The sequence below is a fragment of the Montipora foliosa genome, chromosome 6 (genome assembly GCF_036669935.1).
Source record: "Montipora foliosa isolate CH-2021 chromosome 6, ASM3666993v2, whole genome shotgun sequence".
Classification (NCBI taxonomy): Eukaryota; Metazoa; Cnidaria; class Anthozoa; order Scleractinia; family Acroporidae; genus Montipora; species Montipora foliosa.
The window spans coordinates 51,356,866-51,367,073 of record NC_090874.1 but is presented as its reverse complement, the minus strand read 5'-3'; positions in this window follow the sequence as shown (position 1 = coordinate 51,367,073).

Genomic DNA, 10,208 nt, shown 5'->3' with positions numbered 1-10,208 from the left:
TTCATTTACCTTCATTCACGTTCATTTACCTTAATATACCTTCACTGACGTTCATTTACCTTCAGCTACATTCATTTACCTTCATTTTCCTTCATTCGCCTTCATTTACCTTCACCTATCTTCATTCACGTTTATCTACCTTCATCTACCATTATCTACCTTCATCTACCTTCATCTTCCTTCATTCAAATTTATCTACTTTCATCTACCTTCATTCATGGTCATCAACCGGCATTCACATTCATCTACCCTCATTTACATTCATTTGCCTTAGTTAATATACCGTTATTCACGTTCATCTACCTTCATTCACGTTTATTTACCTTCACACACCTTCATTCACGTTCATTTACCTTCATCTACCTCCATCTATCTTCATCGGCCTTTATCTACGTTCATCTACCTTCATCTCGTGACCTTCATCTACCTTCATTTACCTTCATCTACCTTCATTCACATTCATCTACCTTCAGTTACCTTGATATATCTTCATCTGCCTTTATTCACGTTCATTTACCTTCATCTACCTTCAATTACCTTCATATGCCTTCATTAACATTCATTTCTGACCTTAATATACCTTCATTCACGTTCATTTACCTTTTGTTACCCACATTTCTTTTCATCCGCATTCATTTATCGTCATTTACCTTTATTCACGTTCATTTACCTTCATGTACCTTCATTTACCTTCACTAACGTCCATTTACCTTCAGGCTACCTTCATCCGCGCTCATATACCTTCATTTACCTTTATTCACGTTCATCTACCTTCATCTGCCTTTATTCACGTTCATCTACTTTCATCTGCCTTTATTCACGTTCATTTACCTTCAACTACCGTCACTTATACCCCTTCATCATACCTTCATTCACGTTCATATATCTTATCTTACCTTCATTAACATTCATTTACCTTAATATACCCATATTCACGTCCATTTACCTTTAGCTACCTACATCTACCTTCATCCGCGTTCATTCACCTTCATCTATCTTGTTTTACCTTCATCTACCTTCATTCACGTTCATTTACGTTATAATATACTCCGAGAAAATAGGAAAATAGGGAAGACAGTGGCCAAAAATAGGAAAAAATAGGAATTCTCATCCCAAAATAGGAACAAAATAGGAAGCTTTCCTTGGATTCTAGCCTCTTAAGAGGGGTCTGAATGGGAGAATAGCTTTCACGACTAAGATTACAAAATTTGGCTTTTCACGGCTAATGGTTATTTTTTTCCCGTCACGGTTAACTTACATGAAAAACAAAGAAAATCCCTCGTTGAAAATGAAAGTCTTTTTTTGCTCTTTAGGGTTCTCTGTGTTAGTTAGTGGGGTGTTAGTACTCATTGAAAAGAATAAGTCATTGGTCATCAGAATGCGACTTACATTTTTGTCAAGACCTCCAACTGGGTGCAAGAGAGGATGAGGTAAGAGAACGGATTCCCCATACACGGGCCAATAATGTCAATAATAGTTTTTGTAAAATTTCATCTTAGCTACGCAGCTATTTTTAGAGAGGCACCTGATTGGCCAGTTGTAATGACGGAATGAAATTTTAAATATGCGTGGCGTTGGGAACGAAAACTTAAAATAGCTTTGCGAAACCAAAAATAGATTTTAAAAACTGTGATGGGCATAAGGGTCCGTTCCCTTACCTCATCTTCTCTTGCTGGGGGTTATTTGGGACTTGTTTTGACTTGTCAGACAAGCTTAGCGAGATCGAATGTTCACGAGAAGAGCAAAGGAGGTAAAACGGTGTCGAAGGCTCTTAAGTCTCTAAATACTTCGAAATCGTGACTTCCTATTCCACTTTTAAAAGTAAAAAAAATCACGCTAAATGCTTTTGATTTTTTTTCACTCCTAACGGTTAACTTTTCTTGACGTTTCTCGGCTAACGGTTAACCCAATTGAGACCCTCTCCTAACAAAGCCAACAACAGCTCTATTCCACAAAGCAATGCCTTATTCAATACCTAACACTTACAGACAAGATGGCATGCATCCTTCATAGAAACAAGCTAGTGTTAAAACTTCTTACTAAGTAAAACTTGGTGCACAACGGAGGTTGCACCAACATGGCGGCTCCTCGATCCATAGAAAAATCTGCATAGTTGCGGGAAATGATTCGACAAATAACTCAGAAACAATGCATCGCACAGACCTAAGAATTGGTGAGGCGATTTATAAATTTGTCTCCTACAACATTCCAAGTTTTTGGCTTTCTTCATTCGTGTGATAGACATAAAGGTGATGTTTCAGAATTTGTCATGAATGTTACAGGAACTTTTCATAACGATGCGATGTTGCGGCAGATCACAGAGGCGGTCATGATTATTACTCCCCACTCTTTGTATCACTTACTTGTTAACATGTTAACGGCTAAGTCCTTGTTTGTATGTTTTTCTTGTACTTTTTCTGCAGAACTTGGCTCCGCCGTGTAAGGGTCCATATCGGTCCATATAAGAAGTACTAATTAAAACATCTGCTGTTTTAGGTCAATGTGGGCTCAAGTATGAACATCACGTGACAGATGTCCAGTTCAAATGAGGTGAGCGAGCGAGTTCACCTTAATCTGGTATGGTTATCATATTATAAGTGGATTTTTGGGCCATCTTCCTCCATAGAAACCCCCACGCTGACATCATTAAGCCGGAATGTGGGTAAAGGCAACATTCTGAAAGAAAACAGAGGTGAGAGATAGTTTCATGCAGACTGGGACGCCTAAAATGCTCTGTTGTAAACATGGCGGTTCACGAGTGAAGTTATCTCTCTGGCCTTTCTGTGGACGAATTCCAGGACCTACCGATACAATTTGGGCAAGTTCTGAAAGATAAAAACTTCAATCAATGCGGTATTTTGCTGGTAGGACTGGGTGGCCCGACACTTATTAAAAAAAAAAAAATGTATGAAATGAGAATCGGGAGTCTTCCCTTGTCATGGAATGGCAGAATTACCCAGAATTCGTTTTGGGCATGAGCGAGGCAACTTAAGAAGCACGAGACTGGCCCTCATCGAATAGCTGGAGCGCGGCCAGAGGAAAATATTTCTAGCCAGATACTCAGGATTAGGCCTGGTGTTTTCTGTTAACTTAGAGTCTAGATTTCTGAACAAGTTTTTCATAGAAAATTCGCGAGAAAGTCAGTTGTGCTTTCAATTCGCTGTAATCTGTGTGTCAAAGAAACGGTATAATGTAAATAAGAGAATAACGAGATTTATATTTGCAGATCACCTGTCCTCTTACTACTAAAGTCAAACTCTACATCTGTATGCACTAAGCGCATTCAGAATTTCCTCATATTTCTTTACAAAAGTATGTTTTTGTTTTTTGGAAAAAAAAGGGTTTTTCTGTTTATCTGAAAAATACGTTTTCTCTCCCGTCCTCTTCTTATGCATGATCTTCACGGAAATTACATTCTGTCCCTCAATAAACCTAGAACAACCAGTTATGGTCTTACTTCTTTTTTCTTACGTATCAGCTAAGTTGCGGAATGCGCTACCTGATGTTTTCCGTACCTATGAGTTTACTGGTTTTAAAAGAGAATCGAGGGCCGCTTTTTGTACAGCGGCTTTTTTTTTTCATGAATATATCTTTGAACATTATGTATTTAGTATGTATCTGTATAGCTGCAAATGTAATGTAACGAAGACATTAGCTCCTGTAGTTATTCTGAAATTGGAGATGAAATAAAGTTTATGCATGCATGCATGTATGTATGTTAGTTTAGTAGGGGGCGTGCGCACACTTTGTAATCTGCGACCTTCAGTGGTTACCACATGTCAGATAAAATGACTTTTCCCTTGCATATTTAAGCCGTCGAATGCTTACCTTAAATTGACAAGGGCGGTTTGGAGCTGTGAGTAGGCGTGGGATTTGTCTCATATGGTTTAGGGGCCGACATATCCCTCCCTCAATGCCGTACCGGGAGGCAAGGTCGGTAGCAGAAAGCAGCGAAGGGCCAACTGCGTCCAAAAGCGGTCGCACGGGCCGAAATCCCGGGATGACTCGTTTGGTACGACGCTCCAGCGCCGGTGTCTGGAGGTACTGCGTTTTTCTCTCTTGTTCAAACATTCCGTCAGCGCATGCGTAAATGTTCTAGTTCTCCGATACCTAGCCTAGCCTAGCAAAAAAATTAACATGCTGTTTTTTTACCAGCAATTGACATTTCAATTGATTCTACAGGCATAAACTTAACGTAAGAACCGTGCGTGTCTGGTCTTCTCAGTCGAGACAGAGGTGAGAGATGGTTTCATGCAGACTGGGACGCCTAAAATGCTCTGTTGTAAACAAGGCGGTTCACGAGTGAAGTTGTCTCTCTGGCCTTTCTGTGGACGAATTCCAGGACCTACCGATACAATTTGGGCAAGTTCTGAAAGATAAAAACTTCAATCAATGCGGTATTTTGCTGGTAGGACTGGGTGGCCCGACACTTATTAAAAAAAAAAAAATGTATGAAATGAGAATCGGGAGTCTTCCCTTGTCATGGAATGGCAGAATTACCCAGAATTCGTTTTGGGCATGAGCGAGGCAACTTAAGAAGCACGAGACTGGCCCTCATCGAATAGCTGGAGCGCGGCCAGAGGAAAATATTTCTAGCCAGATACTCAGGATTAGGCCTGGTGTTTTCTGTTAACTTAGAGTCTAGATTTCTGAACAAGTTTTTCATAGAAAATTCGCGAGAAAGTCAGTTGTGCTTTCAATTCGCTGTAATCTGTGTGTCAAAGAAACGGTATAATGTAAATAAGAGAATAACGAGATTTATATTTGCAGATCACCTGTCCTCTTACTACTAAAGTCAAACTCTACATCTGTATGCACTAAGCGCATTCAGAATTTCCTCATATTTCTTTACAAAAGTATGTTTTTGTTTTTTGGAAAAAAAAGGGTTTTTCTGTTTATCTGAAAAATACGTTTTCTCTCCCGTCCTCTTCTTATGCATGATCTTCACGGAAATTACATTCTGTCCCTCAATAAACCTAGAACAACCAGTTATGGTCTTACTTCTTTTTTCTTACGTATCAGCTAAGTTGCGGAATGCGCTACCTGATGTTTTCCGTACCTATGAGTTTACTGGTTTTAAAAGAGAATCGAGGGCCGCTTTTTGTACACCGGGTTTTCTTTTTCATGAATATATCTTTGAACATTATGTATTAAGTATGTATCTGTATAGCTGCAAATGTAATGTAACGAAGACATTAGCTCCTGTAGTTATTCTGAAATTGGAGATGAAATAAAGTTTATGCATGCATGCATGTATGTATGTTAGTTTAGTAGGGGGCGTGCGCACACTTTGTAATCTGCGACCTTCAGTGGTTACCACATGTCAGATAAAATGACTTTTCCCTTGCATATTTAAGCCGTCGAATGCTTACCTTAAATTGACAAGGGCGGTTTGGAGCTGTGAGTAGGCGTGGGATTTGTCTCATATGGTTTAGGGGCCGACATATCCCTCCCTCAATGCCGTACCGGGAGGCAAGGTCGGTAGCAGAAAGCAGCGAAGGGCCAACTGCGTCCAAAAGCGGTCGCACGGGCCGAAATCCCGGGATGACTCGTTTGGTACGACGCTCCAGCGCCGGTGTCTGGAGGTACTGCGTTTTTCTCTCTTGTTCAAACATTCCGTCAGCGCATGCGTAAATGTTCTAGTTCTCCGATACCTAGCCTAGCCTAGCAAAAAAATTAACATGCTGTTTTTTTTACCAGCAATTGACATTTCAATTGATTCTACAGGCATAAACTTAACGTAAGAACCGTGCGTGTCTGGTCTTCTCAGTCGAGACAGAGGTGAGAGATGGTTTCATGCAGACTGGGACGCCTAAAATGCTCTGTTGTAAACAAGGCGGTTCACGAGTGAAGTTGTCTCTCTGGCCTTTCTGTGGACGAATTCCAGGACCTACCGATACAATTTGGGCAAGTTCTGAAAGATAAAAACTTCAATCAATGCGGTATTTTGCTGGTAGGACTGGGTGGCCCGACACTTATTAAAAAAAAAAAAAATGTATGAAATGAGAATCGGGAGTCTTCCCTTGTCATGGAATGGCAGAATTACCCAGAATTCGTTTTGGGCATGAGCGAGGCAACTTAAGAAGCACGAGACTGGCCCTCATCGAATAGCTGGAGCGCGGCCAGAGGAAAATATTTCTAGCCAGATACTCAGGATTAGGCCTGGTGTTTTCTGTTAACTTAGAGTCTAGATTTCTGAACAAGTTTTTCATAGAAAATCGCGAGAAAGTCAGTTGTGCTTTCAATTCGCTGTAATCTGTGTGTCAAAGAAACGGTATAATGTAAATAAGAGAATAACGAGATTTATATTTGCAGATCACCTGTCCTCTTACTACTAAAGTCAAACTCTACATCTGTATGCACTAAGCGCATTCAGAATTTCCTCATATTTCTTTACAAAAGTATGTTTTTTTTTTTTTGGAAAAAAAAGGGTTTTTCTGTTTATCTGAAAAATACGTTTTCTCTCCCGTCCTCTTCTTATGCATGATCTTCACGGAAATTACATTCTGTCCCTCAATAAACCTAGAACAACCAGTTATGGTCTTACTTCTTTTTTCTTACGTATCAGCTAAGTTGCGGAATGCGCTACCTGATGTTTTCCGTACCTATGAGTTTACTGGTTTTAAAAGAGAATCGAGGGCCGCTTTTTGTACACCGGGTTTTCTTTTTCATGAATATATCTTTGAACATTATGTATTAAGTATGTATCTGTATAGCTGCAAATGTAATGTAACGAAGACATTAGCTCCTGTAGTTATTCTGAAATTGGAGATGAAATAAAGTTTATGCATGCATGCATGTATGTATGTTAAGTTTAGTAGTAGGGCGCGTGCGCACACTTTGTAATCTGCGACCTTCAGTGGTTACCACATGTCAGATAAAATGACTTTTCCCTTGTATATTTAAGCCGTCGAATGCTTACCTTAAATTGACAAGGGCGGTTTGGAGCTGTGAGTAGGCGTGGGATTTGTCTCATATGGTTTAGGGGCCGACATATCCCTCCCTCAATGCCGTACCGGGAGGCAAGGTCGGTAGCAGAAAGCAGCGAAGGGCCAACTGCGTCCAAAAGCGATCGCACGGGCCGAAATCCCGGGATGACTCGTTTGGTACGACTTTCCAGCGCCGGTGTCTGGAGGTACTGCGTTTTTCTCTCTTGTTCAAACATTCCGTCAGCGCATGCGTAAATGTTCTAGTTCTCCGATACCTAGCCTAGCCTAGCAAAAAAATTAACATGCTGTTTTTTTACCAGCAATTGACATTTCAATTGATTCTACAGGCATAAACTTAACGTAAGAACCGTGCGTGTCTGGTCTTCTCAGTCGAGACAGAGGTGAGAGATGGTTTCATGCAGACTGGGACGCCTAAAATGCTCTGTTGTAAACAAGGCGGTTCACGAGTGAAGTTGTCTCTCTGGCCTTTCTGTGGACGAATTCCAGGACCTACCGATACAATTTGGGCAAGTTCTGAAAGATAAAAACTTCAATCAATGCGGTATTTTGCTGGTAGGACTGGGTGGCCCGACACTTATTAAAAAAAAAAAAATGTATGAAATGAGAATCGGGAGTCTTCCCTTGTCATGGAATGGCAGAATTACCCAGAATTCGTTTTGGGCATGAGCGAGGCAACTTAAGAAGCACGAGACAGCTCTCATCGAATGGCTGGAGCGCGGCCAGAGGAAAATATTTCTAGCCAGATACTCAGGATTAGGCCTGGTGTGTTCTGTTAACTTAGAGTCTAGATTTCTGAACAAGTTTTTATAATAGAAAATTCGCGAGAAAGTCAGTTGTGCTCTCAATTCGCTGTAATCTGTGTGTCAAAGAAACGGTATAATGTAAATAAGAGAATAACGATATTTATATTTGCAGATCACCTGTCCTCTTACTACTAAAGTCAAACTCTACATCTGTATGCACTAAGCGCATTCAGAATTTCCTCATATTTCTTTACAAAAGTTTTTGTTTTTTGGAAAAAAAAGGGTTTTTCTGCTTATCTGAAAAATACGTTTTCTCTCCCGTCCTCTTCTTATGCATGATTTTCACGTAAATTACATTCTGTCTTTCAATAAACCAAGAAGAACCAGTTACGGTCTTAGTTCTTTTTTCTTACGTATCAGCTAAGTTGCGGAATGCGCTACCTGATGTTGATCTGTACCTTAAGTTTACTGGTTTTAAAAGAGAATCCAGGACCGCATTTTTTACAGCGGCTTTTCTTTTTAATGAATATATCCTAAATTTTTATGTATTTAGCTATGTATTTCTATATTCTATATATTTTAGTTGTAAATGTAATGTTTGGCATATATTAGGTCTTGTAGTTATTCTGAAGTTCGAGATGAAGTAAACTTGTTGCATGTTTTTATGTTTCTTTTAGAAGGGGGTGTGCGTACACTTAATAATCTGCAACTCTAGTGCCTACTATATGAGAGATAAAATGACTTTTGCTTTGAATATTTAATCTGTCGAAATCTTTCGGTAAATTGTAATGACAAGGGCGGTCTGGAGCTGTGAGTAGGAGTGGGATGTGTCTTATATGGTTTAGGGGCCGACATATATCTCCCTCAATGCCGTACCGGGAAGAAGGTCGGTAACAGAAAGCAGCGAAGGGCCAACTGCGCCTCCAAAAGCGATATCGCTGGCTGAAGTCCCGGGATGACTCGTTTGGTACGACACTACAGCTAAGTAATTGTAGGTACTTGGTGTATTTTGTCATTTAGTGGTTTTCTATTGCACAAAATTATCTAAACACAGTAAAACCTTCAGGGTTAGGATTAGGGTTGGTGCTTATTAATACAGGGATATTTTTGTGCGGCTCAAAACTATGGGGAGAAAGCAGAACTCAGCAAGTGCTCCTATTGTAACACCCAAAAAGAAAAATTGGGGGTAACCACGCATTTTTCAGAGATAATTAAGCTTTAATTTGGAAAAGAACGCCATACATTGCTTTGTATTTGAAAGGTTTTTACAACTATTGTTGATCAATTATCTTCAAAAAATGCGTGGTTACACTTGTTAATAACTTGGACAGATACCGTAATCTCTTTCTCGCAGCTGTAGATGATTGTGTTTCTAAAACAAACGTTAGGTTGGTCAATAGTGCTCCATGGATTGACGCTGAAGTTCTGAAAGTTTTGAGAAAGAAGGAGAGACTCAGAAAGAAAGCTAAAAAGTCCTCCTCTGTTTATCACTTGGCAACTTTCCGAAGGCGTCGGGCGGAACTCAAGTCCCTCATCAAATGGAAACGTAAACAGTATTTTAAAGGACTGTCATCTACTTTGACAGAGAATCCCAAGCAATTTTGGGCTTATTATCAATCCAAATATATATAAGAACAAAAGTCTTCCATCTTCTGTCCGATATAATGGAGACAATGTGTCTGACGCTCAGGATAAAGCCGAGCTATTTAACAACTATTTTAATTCAGTTTTTAGGAGTGATGACTGTGCCCCTTTGCATGAAGACTGCTTTCTCGGTGACTTTGATGTTGGTGCAGATGTTTTGAATAACGTCGACTTTCCCCGGCTATTGTTTTGAAATTCTTGGAACAGTTAAACATCTGTAAATCCTGCGGACCAGGTAATGTAACATCACGGCTGTTGAAAGAGTGTGCAAATTCGATTGTATCTCCTCTTTGCACCTTGTTCAACAAACAACTCCGTAGTGGTTGTTTTCCAAAGATGTGGAAGGTGGCTAATCTGGTTCCAGTTTTTAAGTCTGGTGACAAGGAAATGGTTGAAAACTATAGAGGGATCAGTCATTACTGTGTATTATCTCCAAAGTCCTTGAAAAGTGCGTTTTTGCATGTGTTTTTCCCTTTTTCCAGTCTAAGCTTTACCATCTACAAGACGGCTTTGTTAAAGGACTTTTATGTGTTACAAGTCAGACTTCTCAGATCTACATTTGCCTTTGCCAAAGCACTTGATGAGAAGAAACAGCTTGATGCAGTATTTCTGGATTACAGTAAAGCATTTGATTCTGTTTCATTTAACTGCTTATAAGGAAACTGTATAGCGTTGGTATAAGAGGGAACTTGCTATCTTAGTTTAGAAGCTATCTGACATCGTTTGCATATGACAGTTATAGATGGCTGTGCATCTCCGGTGTGCCTCAGGGGTCCATCCTGGGACCCTTGTTGTTTATAATATACATAAACAGTGCCCCAAGTGTGACAGATGCCAAGACGACTGTCCAACTCTATGCGGATGATATGAA